The sequence below is a fragment of the Balaenoptera borealis genome, assembly GCF_965194805.1.
Source record: "Balaenoptera borealis genome assembly, chromosome: 15".
Lineage (NCBI taxonomy): Eukaryota > Metazoa > Chordata > Mammalia > Artiodactyla > Balaenopteridae > Balaenoptera > Balaenoptera borealis.
The window spans coordinates 58230488-58251722 of record NC_138871.1 but is presented as its reverse complement, the minus strand read 5'-3'; positions in this window follow the sequence as shown (position 1 = coordinate 58251722).

Genomic DNA, 21235 nt, shown 5'->3' with positions numbered 1-21235 from the left:
GCCAGATTTTTGGTTAGAATATGTGGATATCTGCCTGCCTGAGGGCAGGGGCATGGACCAGAAAACTGAGATTGCTCTGCTTTTATAGTTTTCTTATTTTAATGATCTTACTTAGCCAATTTAAATTTGAAGGTAGCTAGGCACTTTCTAAATATTTTATGAAGGTAAAAGCTTTATTCTCCTTTTCATCCTGGTCTAAGTAAATGAGGTCGGCAGCTTAGAAGACTTTGTTCTTAAGAGTTTGAAAATGTAGTGAAAAGCTTGATGAAACAGCTAGTGCTGTGTACACAGTTTTATATAACTGTGCACTTTCATTTTCTAATCAATCAGTTATACCTGAATGATAATTTGATACACAGACACATTTGTCCTTATTTGGTTCTTTAGTTCCAATTTATTACAACTTTTAAAGAACTTTGACATATGAAAGCTCAAGCTGGAAATCAGAGTCATGATTTTTATTTTTGCACTGGTAGTTTACAGCCTAGGACCTCTTTTCGTAAGGACTATTTTTGCAAGTACTAACGTTTCCCCCACTATCGAATCTATGCAAGATAGTTTACATATAGAGAAAATTTTAATATAGAAGATCACTGTAGAAATTTTAAAGATGAATTTTAATAGTTAAAGATTGTATAGTCATCATTTCAAGTGAATTGAATAATCGTCTTTAAATTCTCTAAGGTTTTAGGTATTTCGAGGCTATGAAAAACTCAGGTTTCCTACAATATTGGATTAGAAAAGGTTTTGCAAATTAAAGTGTCTCTAATTACCATGAACCAAATGACAAGTCCTAAGGTTAATTCATAAATCTAAGTAAAAATAAGTGAGAATGGGAGAAGAATTACAGTGTGTCTCAACTAAAAGAATTCACATTCAAAATTTTTAAAACTGGTGTGCAAGGAATTTCTGTTTCCTAAGCTATAGGAAGCCACAAAGGGTGTTGCTCCTACCTCAACAATGAGAAAAAGCCTAGTAAACTTTTTTCCAAGTCATCACTTGGAAACCGTCATCAGACAACTGAGGCTGCAAAGCAACCTCAAAGTAAATTCTAAAGTGGGCAAGCCCCTGTAAAGAGACATGGACGCTGTAGCACAGACCTGCGGTAGAACACAGGAAAAAGAGGCTCTGTCCCTAATCAGTTAAATTTTAACAAAGCCCCAAAGGCCAATCATGGACTAGATGTCAGTCAAAACTAGCTGGAGACCACAGATACGAGGGTCACACTCACTTGTGAGTGCTTATGGTAAGCTCCTTTCCATAAGCCTTTGTCAGGAGCTGAAGGGAAAGACAAGACGGGGAGGAGAGGGCAGGAAGTGAGTGAGAGCCTCTTTCAGTGGTGCAGCTTGTGGCTGCTGGAGGTTGACAGCAAGACATGCCTGCTTTTTCAAGTTCTTTTCTCCTAAGAAGCAAAAGCTGCTATGATAGTAGGAATGCATCCTCTTTCCCATGGGCACCAAAGCATCCCAGAGACATTTTCTCCTACTAAAGTTTGGGAGAGGTGAGAAGAAAATGTTTTTACCACTGGAGGGAGGGGCAAGAAACTGCCTTGGGCCTAAGATCCTATAATGACACAATGGAAAGGTCTAAGATCCTATAATGACACAATGGAAAGGTCAGATACTACTTGGGGTGGGCTAGAAACTCCCACCCAAGACCAATCACAGACAAGGCAGCATTTGTCTGCCAAGGGTAAGAGGGGCAGGAAGATGGAGAAAGACCCCCCCACTAAGACTTAGGCATATAGGCAACCCTTAGACTTAGGTGGGCCTAGAACAATGAAAAACCCACACTCACAGCATGAGCCTAGGACAAGGTACAAGCAACAGCAGACTACCTCTGGGGAAAGAAAAAGGGCATGGAGAGAGGTTCTCCTGGGGTGCAGGAATGAAGGGACAGCTGAAAAAGGAGAAAACCCTCCAACAACTGAGCCTCAGCTCTAACCACAGGGCAAAGGCAGTCAACTGCTAGAGGAATTTGAGGTCTGTGGTGCGCTGCTGGTAACCTTAGCAACAACGAAACCAAATGTCCTTCTTGACTAGATTGACTCAATCCCAGACACTGATGGCCTGACAAAAGAAGACACATGCCCATTTCCATGTAAAAATACAATTTACCTCAGTCCCTCCTGTTTTACACAAGACATCTGACATTCCAGAAATTACAGGACACATAAAAAAGGAAGGAAAAAACAACCCACTGTCAAGTGAAAAGCAGTCAACAGAACCAGACTCAGAGATGACCCAGATGTTGGAATTATAAACAGGAACTTTGCAATAATTATGATTACTTTGCTAAAGGATCTAGTTGTAAAGTACACTAGTAAATGGAAGATTTAAGCAGAGGGATGGAAACTCTGACAGATAAAAGGAAATGCTAGCCTATCAGACATAAAAATCACAATTTTAGACACAAAAGATTCTTCTGATAGGCTCATTAGTAGTCTTGACACAGCCAAGGAAAGAAGCAGTGAACTTGAAGAAAAGTAAATAGAAACTGAAGCAGAAAGAATAAAATAATAATAATTTTAACAAGAATGAGCTTGGAGGTAAAATTTTCCCAAGAGCCTCCAGACCAGGACTCATCCTGACCACCATCTTGACTTTATTCTTGTAATAGCCTGAGCAGAAAACCCCATTCATCTTCCCTTTCCATGGCCCTCTTTACCAAGGCATTTATTATCTTCCTCTCAACCAGGATCTCCCAGTTAATACTCTAGTCAGACCAGTATCCCTCAATGTATAATATCTATTTTACATCTCTCCCTTCTTTTATCTGGGCCTTCAGATATGGCATGAAAACAATACGTAATAAAAAATAATGTACAGGGGCTTCCCTGGTGACACAGTAGTTAAGAATCTGCCTGCCAATGCAGGGGACACGGGTTCGAGCCCTGGGCCGGGAAGATCCCACATGCTGCGGCACAACTAAGCCCGTGAGCCACAACTACTTAGCCTGCACTCTAGAGCCCGCAAGCCACAACTACTGAGCCCATGCACCACAACTACTGAAGCCCGTGCGCCTAGAGCCTGTGCTCGGCAACAAGAGAAGCCACCACAATGAGAAACCCGCGCACTGCAACGAAGAGTAGCCCCTGCTCGCCGCAACTAGAGAAAGCCCACACACAGCAAAAAAGACCCAACACAGCCAAAAATAAATAAATAAAAATTAAAAAATAAATTAAAAAATAATAATGTACACTATTAAGAAATATTTTTAAAATAATCTTAATTTTGTTAGGTCTGTTAAATTTTTAAATGACAGTGATCATAGGGTAAAGACCCTTTTTTGGGAAGAGTGTTCAGAGAGGCTTCCTTCTTAAGATCTTAATAACGTATCATATAAGAAGAAACCTAAGTATGTCAAATGCTGTGACTTCTTCTAATAGGCATGTGAGTACACATTTACACACACACCTCTCAGCCTTGTGGTCCCCGGTTGAATGCAGTTAGGCAAGATACCACGTTGCACAGAAGCCTTCATGGCTTTCCAATCTAAATTATACATTTTCTTCAAGGGATATAATTAGTCTTATTGAGGCCACATTCTTTATTTGGGGTGAAAATATTTTTTGCAATTACTTGAGGTTTAAATAAGTATGCTTTTATATATTAACTCAGTCAAAACTAGCATCTTTAATCAGGCCTCCTCTTTAGCTGACACAAAATCTGACTGGTAAACACAGAAAATGATTATATCAGCCGGAATCCTTTGAACTATTTAATGAAAATCACAGGTTGGTGTTTTCGGAAGACTGGAAGGAATTCATTAAGTTTTCTCTCTACTTACGCTCTTGTTACTGCTGTTAGCATTGTCAAAGAGAGCAATCCTCAATGATTATTTATCACATTTCTGAGCAGTCAGAAGACAAGTAGAAACCTTTAAATATTTTGAAAATGGGTTAAAGCATTAGTGATAGAACCTGAAAGGAATCCCGTGTCTTTTTATGAATCTTTGAAGAAGTATCACTTAGCAATACTTTAAGACCAGTTTCTGTTCTTAAAACATGTAAAAGATATATATTTTTTTTGTCTCAGATATTTTGTCCATGTTAAGTGTCTTGCTTTTACCCCTTTAGCTGTGATGATAATTTAACCAAAATAGTAATTTTCAAAAAGAAACATAAATGGTCTAACTTGATGAGATAAATATTTTAATTTGCATATATTCCTTTCTAGTTATTTTCCCAAAGCTTATATATAAACTTAGTTTTAATTATAGTAAGTGTATGATTTTGCTGTTGTTTATTACTTAATCCATTTTTCATACGTCCATGGCCATTATAATATTCACTCTAGTGACTTTTTTGTTTACTTTTTTCACCACTATAGATAACCATAAACATTTTGGAATTTTCAAATCTATTGAATTATTATATGAGAAGATGGGGGAGGAGGAGTTAGCTTGGGGAGAGGAATAAATAGCTGCTTGGGTCATGTTGATTTTGAATTAGATATCCAGTGGGAAGTTCCAAGTGGGATATTAAATATTTAGGTCTGAAACTCAAGGGAAAAATTTGGGCTGGAGCATGAGAAAGAATGGGATTATTTACTAACCAGACTTAGAAAAGGTAGTGAGGTTGCTGTTCACAGAATGAAATAGAGTGCCTGAGGCATTGTAGAGTAGTGAGTGGTTAAGAATCCTTACTCTTAACTACCATCTCCATTCAAATTCTGGCTTTGCCACTTTCTCATGGTGAGCTATTTCCTAATCTATAAAGTTGTGGAAGTTGTAAATTGAAAGTTGTAACTATTCAATACCTTGTAGGATTGTTGTAAAAATTAACTGAAATAATCCTCTAAAGCCTATATTGTGAAGTCTGACTCATTATAACCCTTTAATATATTTCTCTCATTACTACTGTTGCTACTCCATGTACATGGACAGCTTAACATGGCTAAGGAATAAAATCCAAATGTGCTGACTCACCTGAACTTTAATTTCATGATCCCTAGCCTTAAATGAGCCCTTGGTGCCCATTATATTCAGCTAGTTCATTCACTGTGTCACTTTCTTAGATCACTATTTTGTAAGTTAGAAAATGCATTTCATTTGCTGTTTGCACTGTGAGATAACGGGCCCGGATAATGAACTCCCTTGGTTATTTGTGGTTCCCTCCCCACATCTCTAGATGACTGTTTCCCAACAATTGTCTCAAAATCTAAAATCTCCACTCTTCCTGCCCCTTCTTTTCTTCTAGATGCCTGTACCTTGCTATCTCCAATTTCTCTCCTCTTGAACCCATTTCAATCTGGATTTTGCCTTCCCCACTCCGTTAAAATTGCTCTTGTAGAGCTCACCAATGATTTCCACTTTGTTCAACTCAGTGAGCAACTATTAGACCTTGTTTTACTTTAACTTTCAGCCTGGTTTGACATAGTTGTTGATATCTTGATTTCTAGACACAGTCTCTTTCAGTTCTTCTTTACTTAACTGATATTTCCTTTCCAGTCTCTTTCCATATTTTTTTCTTCATCATCTTGCTGACTTTTAAATATTGATATGCCCTTGGCTTAGCCCTCACACTTTTTATATTCTCTAGATATACTTGTTACTTTGGTAATTTTATAACATTCCATGATGTTAATACTATATATACTCTGAAGACTCCCAAATTTATATCTCTATTTACAGCTCTATTATGCATTTGTAATAAAAATTCATCAAATCACCATATACAGAGTTTTATGTAATAGCTAACTTTTGGCCAGATTTGCAGAGTGAACCCATTCTCTGATGACATAAGCATTTTTGTTCATGATCAGTCATGAAGGTTAATTCTCTACTGCAAAGAAGGTTGGTTTATAATGGCTGAAAAGTTATCACTAAAATGTTCATTTTTCCAAACAAGATTCCCAGTACATAATTAGAAATATTTATGCCTGGGAATAAAACTGACAAAAATGGCTATGAACTCCATTCATTTAAAGGTATAGTGCTGTTACTTATGCACTTCCTTCTCCACCACAATAATATTGTGCACCCCCAACACACATACACACACACACACACACACACACACACACACACATGCACATAAGTACCTGCTGGGTCTATGAAACTGTGGGGAATAGGCAGACTAACAGAACACGTTTGTTTGTTTGCACTAATCCCAATTATGATGGATGGTGGAGCTGGGATTCTCTTCTGGTTGTGACATAGTTCGGGAAGGTAATGGGGTCATGGTTCAGTCTTCAGGAATCCAACGTAAACTTATATGATCAGCTTATCCTGCGCCATCTCTGTCAGGCATACCATTTCCTCCTGCATCTTACGGTGCCAAAACCATCCCTGTCTACTTCTGTGTTTTTGCCATTTGACTAATTTTCACACTCCTGTCATCCCTTCCCTAGGACATCCTTCTCTTGTCTTTTCATCTTCTTTAAGGTGTGGATTGTGATCAATCTGGCCTGTGAAGATTTCCTAGCCTTGGACAGTCAAAGAATTTCTCTCTTTTCCCAGAAGAGTGTTGCACTAAGGTGCCCATAGCTCAGAATGTATTTCAAGTGAACTGAAAAACTTCCCCATATGATAGTGACTAAGACCACATTTTGTCTTCTGAGTTCTTCACAGTAAATTTTTGACTAAATGATTGATTTACTAACTGAAGATGGAATCTAATATTTACAAGTTTATCCTGTTTTAGTGTTCTGAAACTACTGATTTTACTGGATGTCTTGTAACTAGCTTTTCAAAAAGGTATTTCCCTATCTTATTTTGAGTCTGCCAATTTCTTTTTATAACTTATTACTTATTTTCACACTTGGCATTACAACTCTAGATTTAGCAGAGGAAAATTTGATTCTTAAAGTATGTCTATAGTCATAATTTAGTCTAATAATTTATACATATAACATATTATTTAAGTGGGCTGATTAACATAAAGTGAATTCAATATTCACATAGACTATTATGCTATGGCAGAAAACTACTTGGGCAGATTGTAATATACTAAAGTCCTAAAAGTGTCATCTCTGCCTAAAGTCAGCATTTTGAAATGATCTACAATTGTGGCTTCTGCAAGGATCTTCCAGAGGCATACTCTCAGATTTGCATATAATTTGTGTGTTTTCAGTGACATTGAAATCCAGCCTTAGGCACTGTCCTCCTTAAAGTTTTATCACTGCTCTTCCCAAAGTTATTTTTTTTATTTCTTTTCTTTTTCAAATATATTCAAAATAAATGGTCTAAATACACTAAGCAGTGATTCTCAAGGTTACTAGACTACTATCTACACCAGTTGAGACACCATCAATAGCAGTGATTACTATCACATTGATTGAGAAGAGAGGGAGAGGGAGCACAAGAGAGAGATTCTGAGACTCTTAAAAGCATATAAAGTTAGAGTTAACTCTGGTCAGAGCCTTCGGGGTCTATAATATCTAATTGCTTCTTCAGTTTCTTTGGTTCAATCTGTGAATATCTGGTAGTTTGACCTAATTAATGGAATATCAGTATGGATAGTTGGATATCAATTATAATCTTCCTATGGTTATATTGTGAGTTATACTGAAGTATAAAATCTTGGGCTCTGGTCCTTGGTTTTATCATTTGTACTCCCCTACACTCTTAATGTAGTGCCTGGATTGCACTTGATCACTATTGCTGAGTGTATGAATGAATAAGAGTCTCATTTGGAGGATGACTGATTTTGTGAATGAAGCAATATGGCATCCCAGAAGGAGTCTGCATTTTGGACTCAGATATCCTAGGTTCAAATACCAACTCTGCCACTTAATAGCTATTGCATTAAGCGAATTATTTTAGTCTGAGGCTCATTGCATGTCTCATGCAAACTTTCCTGAGGGAGGAAAAAGTAGTTCTATATTGCCATCTATTTCTTCTTTCTTTGCATTCACTTGTCTGCTAACTACTATCCTGTTCTTCTGCAGGATAATGTAATATCTTCTGTAAGATGGGTCTGCTGTTTTCTCATGCCCCTAGGGAAAGATAAAGCTTCCATTTCACACTTATTAAACACTTTCGCCTTGGAAAGGTGTCATTATTCCAACTCCATCCCCATCACTAGATAGCTCAGTGAAAAGAAAAGCAATTGAAGTAAAAAATTTCAAAGAGAGTCTTGCAATGTGATTCAAACAATATTGGTTCTAGGAAGGGGAACAGATAAACTGTGCCTGGTAAATTATGCCCACCTAATCATTTTCTGGCTAAAATGAATGGCTTTCAGAACCAAAGTCTGTGCTTATTGAAGGAGAAGAAGAAGAGGGAGAAGGAAGAGGAGAAGCAGGTGAAGAAGAAGAAAAAGAGGAAGTTTATTCTAGAGATACTCTTTTAAATTAGTTTACCAAGCTGTAAAATTTGGAGTCCATTTTTTTTTTTTTTTAATAATGGTCCAAAGTGTTTGAGGCAATGATTAAAACCGTGGCTGCACTAATGAAAGCAGGGCTGGAGGATTGGAGTGCTGAGAGACCTGTGAAGAGAGGAGAGAAGAGAAAGCCAAAATTGCTATTCTCCTCCTACGTGAGATTATTTTCTTTTTTTTTTACTGGTCTTCTTTGCTTATGTATGACATTTATTTTACATGACTCTGTTTATCTCAAAGATGGAAACTTTGAGGGTATTTGAGGCCCTAAGACTCCTATTCCCCAGGTGGCCCAAACTCAGGGACTGAACTGAAAAAGAACCTGACCTGCTCTTCCTCAAGTTAGTTAACCCCTCTGGACTGTAAATGAAAACTCCAGCTCTGACAACCGTCCAACTGTGGGGATTAGTGACATGGAGCTGGCAAAGCCTCCTTTTGAACCCTTTGAAATTAACATGTAGTTATAAGGTATTTGAAACTGACAGAAGTGCTATATTTTGCTCTAAGAATTTGAAGTACTTCCTGAAGCCAGAGATGGGACACATTTCGTATAGCAATCTGTTTGTGATTCAAATTCAGAGGTATGAATTTCTTTCTGATTCCTAATACATAATGTGCAGATGGGGGAGTATAAAGAGACACTTAAGGTGTTTTTTCTTCCCTCCATAAAGTTACATTTGTTTACTATCGATGCTTCGATCATGTATTAATATTTAGTAAGATACCATTTCACTGGAGGAGGATAAAACATCCTTGTATGATATTTAACTTGGTAATTTCAAATGAAATGTAACTGAGCACGGCTGAGTAATTAACTGACCACACTGATCTAAAACTGTAGCTCAAGTCAAAATAAAAATGCTGGCCCCAGGCATTTATCCTTAGGCCTATGTTTTGGAAGAGAAAATGCTTCCAACGTTTCACGTGCTTCTCTTTCTTCTTAAAGTATTAAATGGGTTAGGCTTCAAAACTCATTTTATTTCCTTTCATCCTCCCTTCCCCTGACCCTTCCTCATTTTTTACATTTTGTCTCAGCTGACTAACTTCTAGGCCAGTCATGAACCAGGGCTGGCAAATCCTAACTTGGTGCAAAGCTCCAAGGGTTGACAACATGATTGAGACCAGTGACTATTGCAGATATATCTTAAAAATCTATCATATATGTTGTGTAAATGGTATTTGATGACCTTCACTGAATATGAGTTACAATAGCATTTGGCTTAGTGAAGAAAATGGTAAATCTCCCCAGGACTGTGACATTTTCGTGAAGCAGCCTGGAAACAGCTACACATTCATAATGTCTAACCAGTCACCATTTACCTTTTATCTTCTTTACATTGCTCTTTTAAAGTTAAGCTGATTCCTTTAAGCAGCCTTGTAAAAAGGGAAAGAAGCGTTACCTCATTTAATTTAGTGTGTTATCTGACATTTTCCAGTAGACAGAAACCCTAACATATTTGAGACTTAGGAGATAAGCAATGAAATTCCTCATGGCTAAGAACAGAATATTGTGCCACATAAGTCTCATTTTCAATAAGTAAAAGATTTTATACCAAATTTAACCTCAGTAATAAAAATATAAAAGAACATCCATATTTTTCATCTTTCTGGAAGGTTAATTTTCATTGCTAAATGAAATGGAAATTTCTGGCATCACAGAAATGAATGAGAATAATGAGAATCACCCCAAGTTGTTGGATGCCATAAAATAAAGAAGGCATTTTAGGGAAATTTCTACTCCTGTTGATTTTGGTGATGGTTCTGTTGGTAGCGATTAAGGAGGTAGCATCCATTGCCATTCATGGTTGCATTTCAGCACCAGATAGAAAGCTTTTGAAATTCTCTGTAGCTCAACGGAAGATAGGTTTTTGAAACGCCATAGATTTTAATGAATATCATCATACAAAATTCAAGCTTTTGTCTCTACATTAAAATTACATATAAGGATTAAAAGCAGTTGTTGCATTAAAAGCAGTTGTTGCAATAATTTTTTCATGAAACAGTGTAGAAAACATGAGTAGATGTGATAGGCATTGCTTAGTCTGAGACTGCAGATTTCATGTGAATGGAAACTATGCCCAGTGAGGCAACAATGGGAGCAGTGTAAGTCCAGTACAAGAGAATGGATACGCTTGTCCAGGAAAAATGGAGAAAAACATAGATTCTACTTACAAATATTTTAAGATAACTCTAAACCACTTAAAATGCAGGGGTTTCTTTGAAAACAAATGATCATCCTATTTGTTAGTGGAGTTCTGGAATCTACCAGAGTCAATGAGGGGGGAAAAAAGCACTAGGATAGTAGCCTTTGTGCTTTAGCAAAGAAGGTTACTGATGATAGAGAAGTTGTGTATTTGAAGGCTCTAGGCAAGTGTCAATACCACTTAATTGTTAAAATTTTGGCAAAAGATTGATTTCTATGGTAATTTTAAAATTCATAACTTGTTCTTATTGTTGGCAATTTGAATATGATAAAAATGTTTTCCTTTTATTTGCCCTAAGAATTCCCATAAACTAATTAAAATGTCAAGAATAGTTACTCAAGAATATAATCCCTTATATAAGGCTTTATTTTCCTTAAGATCTTCAGAAATTTGAATTTTTAGTCCTAAATGCTATAAGATAAGCCTCAAACCGACACATTCTATGATCCTGTTAGTGGCACATAATGTAAGAGAAAAAGAAAAACAGAAAACAGGGACATCTTTCTACTTGGTATAGAAACGTATTTGCTGCCATCCCATCATTAAATAGTTGTGGTATGTGCTGGTATGACACCTAGGGAGGCTCCCATTTTAGATGTTTGTTTAAGCTCTTGACATTTTCTGCCAAGGAATTGATATCACTAATTATATTTTTTTGGTAGGCATGTAGAGATATAATTGTTTCTTCCACTTAAATATAAAATATATGTATGTTAGAAAATGCATTCCTTTTAATGCTATTGTTTACAGAAGGTAACTTTGAAATCTAAGTGTATTAGCTGTAAAGAGTTGGGCTTCTTTACACATCTCGATTGACTTTTACTTGACACCGGAAGTGGTGGGTCGTCTTTTGGAGTTTCTCTGTACAGTCTTTCTGCACATAAAATGAAGAGAACAGCTGCCACCCACTCATTCCAAATTGGAATGATTCATAAGAATCACACATGTAAAGATCTTGCACAGTGCAGGAAAGTGCTAGCTCAGCTGAAGCTATTATAGGAATGAAGGTTAATGCTCATGTGTATCTCCATAATAGCCACCTGCCCTGTTTGCATATGTATTAATTTCTCTATCACTTGATATCACTTCCTACCCTTGCAAGAAAAAACACACGTTTCCTGAAACATCTTTAAGGTAAAGATATTTTGTGAGTAGACTCTTTTATAATAAGAACTAGATAAGTATATAAATATTAACCCAGATCTTTAAAAGAAAGACTGCTCAGAGAAAATATTCATGACAGTTTTCCTTACTAAGAATTATGATATCATTGAAGAGTGAGACTTCTACATTTTCTAAGTACATGTTTCTGGGCATTTTGGTTTGTTTGTTTGTTTTTCAGAAGACACTATTGGATGTCTCTTTTTGTAGCACATAATTTGATTTTATTTTCAATAGTAGCGATTTTGAGCCAGAAGGAAATCACTATATCCTGGGGAATGGTTTGCAAATCCATTATCTCTATTGGTCTATCTTAGTATAGAAACACATGGAATTGCCTTGGATCAATGGACATTTTTTTCCTATTGGCTTAAAAATCCTTGGCCAATTCTAATGAAGCCTGAGGGGATAGAGACCCAAGGAGAAGCCTGTACTTAATTAAAATATACCCAAAGGAAAGGCATACTTTCCTTGTTCAAGGAGTTTTCTGAAGGATGAGGATCCAACTTTGAAGATACAGCAAAAAAAATGACATGAAGCAAGACAATGAATTGGCAACTATGACAATCAAAGGGATTGGATTTGTTTTTTGCCTCACGGCACCACCCATTTTTATTTTTAAAAAGTCATTTATATAAACTAATATATATTCAGTATAGAAAAATTGGAAAAAACACATAAAAAGGAAAGATGAAAATTAAGATTCCTCATAACCCCACTTAAGGATAATCACTCTTAATATTTTGGTGGTTATATTTCTAGTCTTTGATATTTGTGTCTATATTATACACATTCACAGAATTAATATAGTACATATGACTATATTTTCAATTTTTTATAATTGCTTCTTTATGACTTTACCTCTTGCTAGTTTTGTATTTTAGTATCTTGGTAAATATCATTTTTAATGGATGTATTTTTCTATATCATATGGATGAGACGGCTCCTCAACTTTGAAGAATACTTATCTCAAATCCTTGAACACCAGCTTTCAGGCTGAACAAATATGGTTGTGAGCTTGGAGTGCTACCAAATTCTTTCAACCTCAACCATAATGAATATAGTCTTCTGCTGACATTGATATATTGTGTGTTTTTGGAAAAATCACTCAGAGGCCTCTGTTTCAGTTACCTCACCCATAAAACAAGGAATATGTTTCCCATTTGACATCATAGACGTATTTTGTGAGTAAAATGAGATGTAAGATATTCTGTAAAAAACTATAAAGGACCAGAAAAATGCAAAATAATTTTGTTTTTGATGCTGAGTTGTGATGAACTTAAATTGCCATGTGCCTCTTTCCCTGAGATATATCTAAGGTTTACTGTATAAACAGAGTATATGGATTATTTTGTTGTAACTGCTTGATCTAGCCAGCACCATGGATAGGTCCTTCAGGAGTCTGTGGTATTAAATTCAAAGGTAAATAGGAATTAAATCCAAAGGGATTATACATTCAGATTTCTTTTCAACTTTAGGTTAAGCCGGTTTAGGGAAAATACCCAAACATATAAACATGAAAATCACAAATTTATAAACATGCAACTTACAGACTAGCAACTGCATGATATAAGGATGATTCTCCCCAGTACAAAATTAATACCTTGTATAAATTAAGATGTTATGTCATTACTTTTAAATAATAACATATAATAGACACAGATATTGTGACAGATATTTTAATTGCCTGCCCATGAGCCATTTATCCTTTTTCTTGTCAATTCTGTTTGTAGCAGCAAGGTTTTCAGTCCCAAATGATGAATCATGATTTGCCTAAGTCAATAATGTTATTCTATTCCCCTGTGCTAGATATATACTTTTCTAGCTTCCTTTAGAGCTGAATTTTGGAAAGAAGAGCTACACCTTTGTTGACATTTTTAAGCCTATATCCAGGCTTTCTGTTGTTTTAAAATTTTAATGTTTTCTTTGTTTAATGCTTTGTTCATCTGGTATTTTGCTTTTTATTGTTGAAGAGATTAAGTTATATGCAATATAAATGCCATGGACTACAACTCAAAAGGAATTGTATCTTCTTTGTTTTTAAATTCTCAGCACCTAAAATAATGTTTCCCACATGGTAGATACTAATAAATGTATGGTGAATAAAATCATACAAAATACATTCAGAGACACATAGTTATACGTATTTGAGGCCTAACAACATGTGGAGAAATTTACTTAAAGTATATTATAAACACTGTGAAGGTGGGGACTTTATTTTATTCACCAGTCTTTTCTCTGGGCATAATATTTGGCTATAGTAGGTCCTCATTAAATATATTTTAATTAATGAATTAAGTAATGAATAAAACATTATATAATTACCACAATAACCCTACAAAACATATCTGGTGAGTATTAATACATAAATACATACTCACTATTTACAACTGAAGAAACTGATGCTCAAAATGACTAAATTATTCACTCAAGTTCACATTGCTGGTAAATGTTAGAACAGGAGCTGAAATCCAGATCTTCCCATACTGTTGCTAATACTCTTTGCACATTTCCATGGTACCATCTTGTTCATTTAAAAGTATGATTGAATACATAAAAATTTGTTCTTTGGCCAAAGTGTTTCTATAAAGCAAGGTATAGAAATTAAAATATTTTAACTTTAGGACTTTCAGGTACCACTTTCAGGCTTGGCAACTACCAAAAACCATAACAATCTCTTCTCTTTGTTTTCTCTTTTGGAGTGATGAAATCCCACCCAGAATTCCCCAGTAAGCTTCCCCTCAAGTCTCATTGGCCAGGTTACCATCACATGCCTGTTTCTAAACTAATCTCTGACCATGGGAATGAGATTATTGTTTAGAGTGAAATGACGTTGGAGAATTGATCATAGTGACTAGTATTTAGGGGCAATGCATTATTATAACACCATGAGCTAATATCATATTATATAAGGTTACTTGGGGAAAGGCAAATATGTATGTCTTTCTCTTAAAAAAAACCCGAAAACCTATTGTGATGTTGGATACTGAGGCAAATTAAACAAACCTAACTATGAAAGTAAAATAAAGAGTCTAACTTCATTTTTTTTGTTTAACTTCTGATAGCTTTTAGAATTACCTCTCCCTTTTCCATCTCTTCCCTGTGCCCTGAATCTGGGCAAGCTGTTAAGAAAGCCTGGGTGCTTTCTCCTTCGGTGCCAATGGGAAGTTCAAACCATGCACACCCCTGCCCACCAGCAGAAACCCTCATCTCGGCCCTACCCCGTTACCGTAATAAAAACCTACAGCCAGAAACCTTTCCCGGCTATCTTAAGCCACTTTTGGTCCATCTAGGGAGATATGCCCTTGTCTCCCTAGAAAGTCTTATTATGTAAATAATAAGTTTTCATACCATATTGGTGTGTGTGTTGTATCAGTGATAACATCCAATCTAAAACTTGGATGGGGATCTATCCTGTGTTTACAGGGTGATCACAATAGGAAGAATGATAGCTATCAGAGATTTATGTAATGTAAACACTTAAGACTTAATTTTTCCTTTGCTGGCAAATAGATCAACCTTATTAATAAGCTATTAACCTATTATTTATTCTGTGTGGTTTGAGTTGTACTCTGAAGTCCAAATTACCTGCTTCTCCACCCTACAAGATTCCAAACCTACTGTGGTGATTAAAACTGCTCCTATAGTAACTCCTGAGTGTTAAGTTTTGGTCTCCACTTTCAATGCTTTTGCAGATCACTCCAGGATAGCCTATATTTTAAGACCCTACTTGCCTCTTTCTTCGTGAGTTTTTCAAATATTTTTCACTTGATAGAATAGGCCTAAGGTATGTATAGTTTCCTGTTTGATAGACTGGAAATGGTGTGAAAGACACATAAAGAGAAAGAAATGGAGGAGAAAAAGAGAGCAACTCTGACTTAAAATGAGAAACCCAAATACTTTAGACACTCTGATAAAGCAAGGGTCATAAGTGATCCTCAAACTACGTATACTGTTTAGCTTCTTGGATACTAATCTTCTAAAATATCCTTTTAATTATTATGTTGCTATGTTCAAAAAACTCTGATCGTTGTATTTTCTGCAACAATGAATCTAACCTCCTCCAACAGGCATTCAAGTTTCCCTTTTTCTGACCACTTTCTAAATTGAACACACTCACTTCTCAATATTTGTCAATTCTACTCTACTGTAATTCTGTTTCTTTAGTCTTTAAATTCTCCAGCAGTTGACTCATTTTATTCTTTCTGCTGGTAAAGCTTCCTCTTTTTACTTCAAACCACCTTAATCTTATGCATTTTTCAAGACTCAGTCAAGCCATCCCTTCATTTAAAATTGATTGACTCCCTATTTTCCAAAAACCTTGTTCTCAGTGTTGGCAGTATAAAATAGTGGTACAGGCATAATATCTGTCCTCAATGAGCTTAGTGTTTAATGAAAACAGAATCAAATTAACCAGCAAATATACGAGCATTGATTCCTTGAATCATAAATTGCTCTGGAAACACGTCAGAAGGGCACATCAGCGAGTCCTTAAATACTCCAGCCATCACGATCCTTTCAGTCTTCTCACACCTCCGTAACCCTTTCCTTGCACCACACAATTTAGCACTTTAATGAACATTCTTTTGTGTTTTTCAATGTTGTTTCAGAAATTGAAGGTGAAGAAACTTTTATTCACTAGACTTCTCCTGGGGAAGAAAGCTGCATTTCTTTCATGGAAATATTTTGATAAGGAACTTGGGGTAGATGTTGAAATTTGATGACACGCATGTCTGGCTGAATTGCTCTAAATGAGAAAATAAGAATTCATATTGTTCCTGAAAAAATCACGAGCTGGGGGAGGGGGAGAATGGAAGAGACAAAGACAACCGAGGAATCAATTAGAGACAGTGGGAATTCATACAAGGTGTGATGTGAACCCTCACTCTCACTCTTGAATCTTCAGCAATGTAGCTAGACTACCAAAATCTGTGATGAATACAAGTGCTGTGTGTGTATGTGTGTGTGTTAAAGAGAGAGAGGAGATATGCTTTTTTTCTGACATAGGTCAAAATAGAGCTAACATTTGGTAAATGAAGGAGTCTGATAGGAAACATATTAGTGTTAGTACACTAACTAGGTTATAAGCTGTCTTAAGTCGGGGCTGTGATTCATTTTTCTGTACATCATGTGAAACAAAGAAGTCATCTAATGTTTTATTTTCATTTTTAACAAGTTCTATAATTTCTGACAAATCAAAATTCATGTTTGGAGCTGCAGTTGGATGTGGTGGCAGGTAACAGAGACAGAAGGGGACGACATTTTTGGAAGTGAACGCATATCCATTAAATAACCAGCCAGCTATGAATGTTGCTTCTCACTGAGGGTTTCTACAGAATCAGTAACACAGTTTTTCTGCCTTTCTGATATTCTGAGTGACGTTCAGCTCCAGACATGCCCAGTGTGATTAAACAACATGAGTAACAGCATGCCTCGGGAGAACAGTGCGCGGTGGTCTGTGCCGTGTGGTTGGAGGGATTGGCTCAGTGCCGCCTGTCAAATTGCATAACCTTCCGGACTGGAAAGGTCACAGCCATTTCCTGTGTGGATACAGCAAAGCTACTAAATGAATTCTTGACCAGAATACGTCCTTGGTCAATATACACCAGGGGGAAAAAGAACCCTGTTCTATAATGGGATTTACTTCCAAAGGCTTGGAGGGGAAATGGTTGATCAACTCTGACAAAATTGTAATTCAAAAGAGTGGCTGTTTTGCTACTCATCATATTAACAATCACTGCTGATAGCTGTGTAATTGTATTCCAAAAGACCTCCAAATCACAATTGTTTTTTTTTTGGCACAGGGGCTTTCCATGACATTTCTCATTGAAACCTCATGGGTTTCAATCCCCTCATGTTGTCCAATCTCTATGATAACAAACATAATTCAAGCTTCAACTATGGTGGAATTATACCAGTCTGATTTCAGACTCTCTCTGAATTGGAGATTCCATGGTTGTCTACAAACTTTGGAATTAGTGTCTCTGGAGGCTCCAGCCTGGTATCTGCATTTATAAATACACCAGAGGTGATTTTAATGAGGGCTAGTCTCGGATCCTTGTTCCAAGCAGTAGCATGGTCCCTACCACCTCAAATTACTGAATTTCAAAATCTTGAGCAGGACCCTAAAATCTCCATTTTTAACAAGGATTCCTGGAGATTCTATAAACCATCCTTGAAATTAATCAAGTGAAATATGTAAAACATACCAAATTATTCCTATCTGTTTTACATAATAATGATCAAATAGCTTAATATTTTCATTGATGGTACTAGTTTTTTGACACTAGTTGGACAGAACCTCTGAGTCTCAGTTTCACACATTTAGACACAGTGCAAACCAAACAAAAAATTAAAAAAGAAATTAAACTAACTGTAAAACTTCCTGTTTTACAAGCTCATCAGGGGAACTAGTAGAATATTTGCAAACAATGAGAAGCATAGATTGAGAAAAATTAAGAAATTAACTAGGATACTATTTGCTATACTTTAATAAGAAAAAATTAATAAACTATATCACTCTAAATAAAATGGTCATTAAGGCCCTTTTTATTCCAGGAAGTAACAGATCTTTCTCAGACGACAGATCATTCTAGCTCCACCTCAGTGAGGATCTGGGGAATAGCTGAGAAAACATCTCTGAACCTGTGAAATGTTACACAACACCCTCCAGAGGATCTCATGTTTTAGGGCTCTGATTCTAAAGAAGGTTTAGGAACACTGTTGACATACTAGAAAATTCCATCAAATAACATTAGAAAACATGAGGAATATTAATTAGTCACTTAAGAGAAAGAGATACAAATTTTAAGAAATTCTTTATAGAGTCTGGAATTTTGTAATTGAAAAAGATTCAATAGTTCCTATGGGAGAAAGATGTCTATTGAGAGAAAGTAGAAATAGACAGTCATTTATTCAAATCTACTTTCCGGTAGCAGCACTTGAGCATGGGTTTTGTGGGGCAGCTGATATTTATGTCTATCCTATTAGTTGTATGGTGACCAGTCATCTCAGTTTGCCTGGCATTAAGGGGTTTTGTGGGACACAGAACTATCAACTAAAACATGTCAAGTCTCAGGCAAACTGCGCAGAGTTGTTCCCCCAACCAGAGTTGGTTGCCTCCACACCCTCCACCCCACATTCTGGGTGGGAGAGTGACTGGCCTTGTCCCAATTTCCTCATCACAGGGATTGGTTCTGGCAGGGACGTAATCTTCATAGCTTTAATGTGCGAAGTCAAGGACTTTTGCCTGATAGTTTGAATAAGGGAAGCTCTCCTTTGCAGGATGGTCTTGTGTTCATATAAATATAAACCAGAACTGCAACAACCACCTTTACAAGGAGGATAAGATTCAACTGACACACGGAGGAGTGTAGACCTAAAAACAGAGGAACCAGAGTCTTGGTGATAATGGAGCCCTCTGTGGCCAACATTGTCTAAAACCTCCCCCACCCCAGGACTATTTTATATAGTCCAATAAATTCTACCACCTTTTCCCCTTACAAATGCATAATGCACATACAAAGTTTAAAGAGTATGGAATAAATTAACACCCAAGTTCTCTCCATGCAGCTTAAGAAATGGAGTATTATTTACACCTCATTAATCACTGTGTTCTCCTCCCAATTACTTTGCTATCCCATTCTCCAGGAGTGACTATACTCCTGATTATTGTGTTATCATTCCCATGCCTTTCTTTATGGTTATATCACATATGTATTCATTCATAAGCCATTAATATTTTAGTTTTACCTATTTTGCCCTTAATAAATTAGAATTGTGTGGCGGTATTCTTATGTAACCTGCTTTGGGAGATTCATTTACGTTAAAACATGCAGTTGTAGTTTATTTGCCTATTAAATGCCTTTTTTTCTTTTATCTTTTTTTTTTAGTTCCTACTTTTCTGTGTACTTATGCTTTAAACGTATCTGAGGTAAACAGCAGTGTCTGAATTTTTGTTTCTTATTTTTAATAGACTTTGTTTTCAAAGCATTTTTGGTTTACAGCATAATTGGGTAAAAAGTGCAGAAGGTTTCCAAATACCCCTTGCCCCCATACACATAACTAATTTCCTCACTATCGACATTACACCACAGTGGTACTTTGGTGTTGTATAGTCTATGAGTTTTGACAAATGTATAATGCCATATATCCACCATTGTAGTGTGATACAGAATAGTTTCACTGTCCTAAAAATCCTCTGTGCTTTGCCAATTCATCCCTTCCTCCCCTTGCCCTCAGCCCCTGGCAACCAATAATCTTGTCTCCATAGTTTTGCCTTTTCCAGAATGTCATATAACTGGAATCATACAGAGTTTTCAGATTGGCTTCCTTTCACTTAGTGATATGCATTTAAGTTTCCTACATGTCTTTTCATGGCTTGATAGCTCATTTCTTTGTAGCATTGAATAATATTCCATTGCCTAGATATATCACAGTTTATCCACTGAAGGATATTCATCTACTAAAGGACATCTTAATTGCTTCCGAGTTATGACAGTTATGAATAAAGCTGCTACAAACATCTGTATGCAGGTATTTTTGTGGTCATAAGTTTTTAACTCCTGTGGGTAAATACCAAGGAGTACATTTGCTGGATTGTATGGTAATGGTATGTTTAGTTTTTCAGGAAACCGCCAAAGTATCGTCCAGCATGGCTGTACCATTTTGCATTTCCACCAGCAATGAATGGGAGTTCTTGTTGCTCTATGTCCTCAGGAGCATTTGGTGTTGCCAGTGTTCCAGATTTTGGCCATTCTAATAGGTGTGTGGTGGTATCTCCTTGTTTTAATTTGCATTTCCCTGGTGACATATGATGTGAAATATCTTTACATATGCCTATTTTTCACCTGCATATCTTCTTTGGTGAGGTGTCCAGGTCTTTTGCCAATTTATTTCTTCCAGTTTTATTGTGATATAATTGACATACAGCACGGTATAAGTTTAAGGTGTACATCATAATGATTTGACTTACATACATCAGTAAATGATTATTATAGTAAGTTTAGTGAACATCCATCATCTCATGTGAATACAAATTAAAGAAATAGAAAAGCAGTTTTTTCCTTGTATGATAACTCTTAGGAATTACTCTCTTAACATAAACTTTCATATATAATATACAGCAGTGTTAACTGTATTTACTATGTTCTACTTTATATTCCTAGTACTTACTTATCTTATAAATGGAAGTTTGTACCTTTTGACTGCCTTATCCCAATTCCCCCTCCCACCCCCACCTCTGATAACCACAAGTTTGATCTCTTTTTCTATAAGTCTGTTAGTTTGTTTTTGAAGTACAATTAACCTACCACACTATGCTAATTCCTGATACACAACATAGGGATTCTGTATTTCTCTACATTTCAAAATGATCACCACAATAACCTCTTTTTAAATTGCATTGTTCATTTTCTTATTACTGAGTTTTAAGAGTTCTTTGTATATTTTGAATAGCAGTCCTTTATCAGCTGTTCCTTTTGCAAATATTTTCTCCCAGGCTGTGGTTCGTCTTCTCACTCTCTTGACATTGTCTTTCACAGAGCAG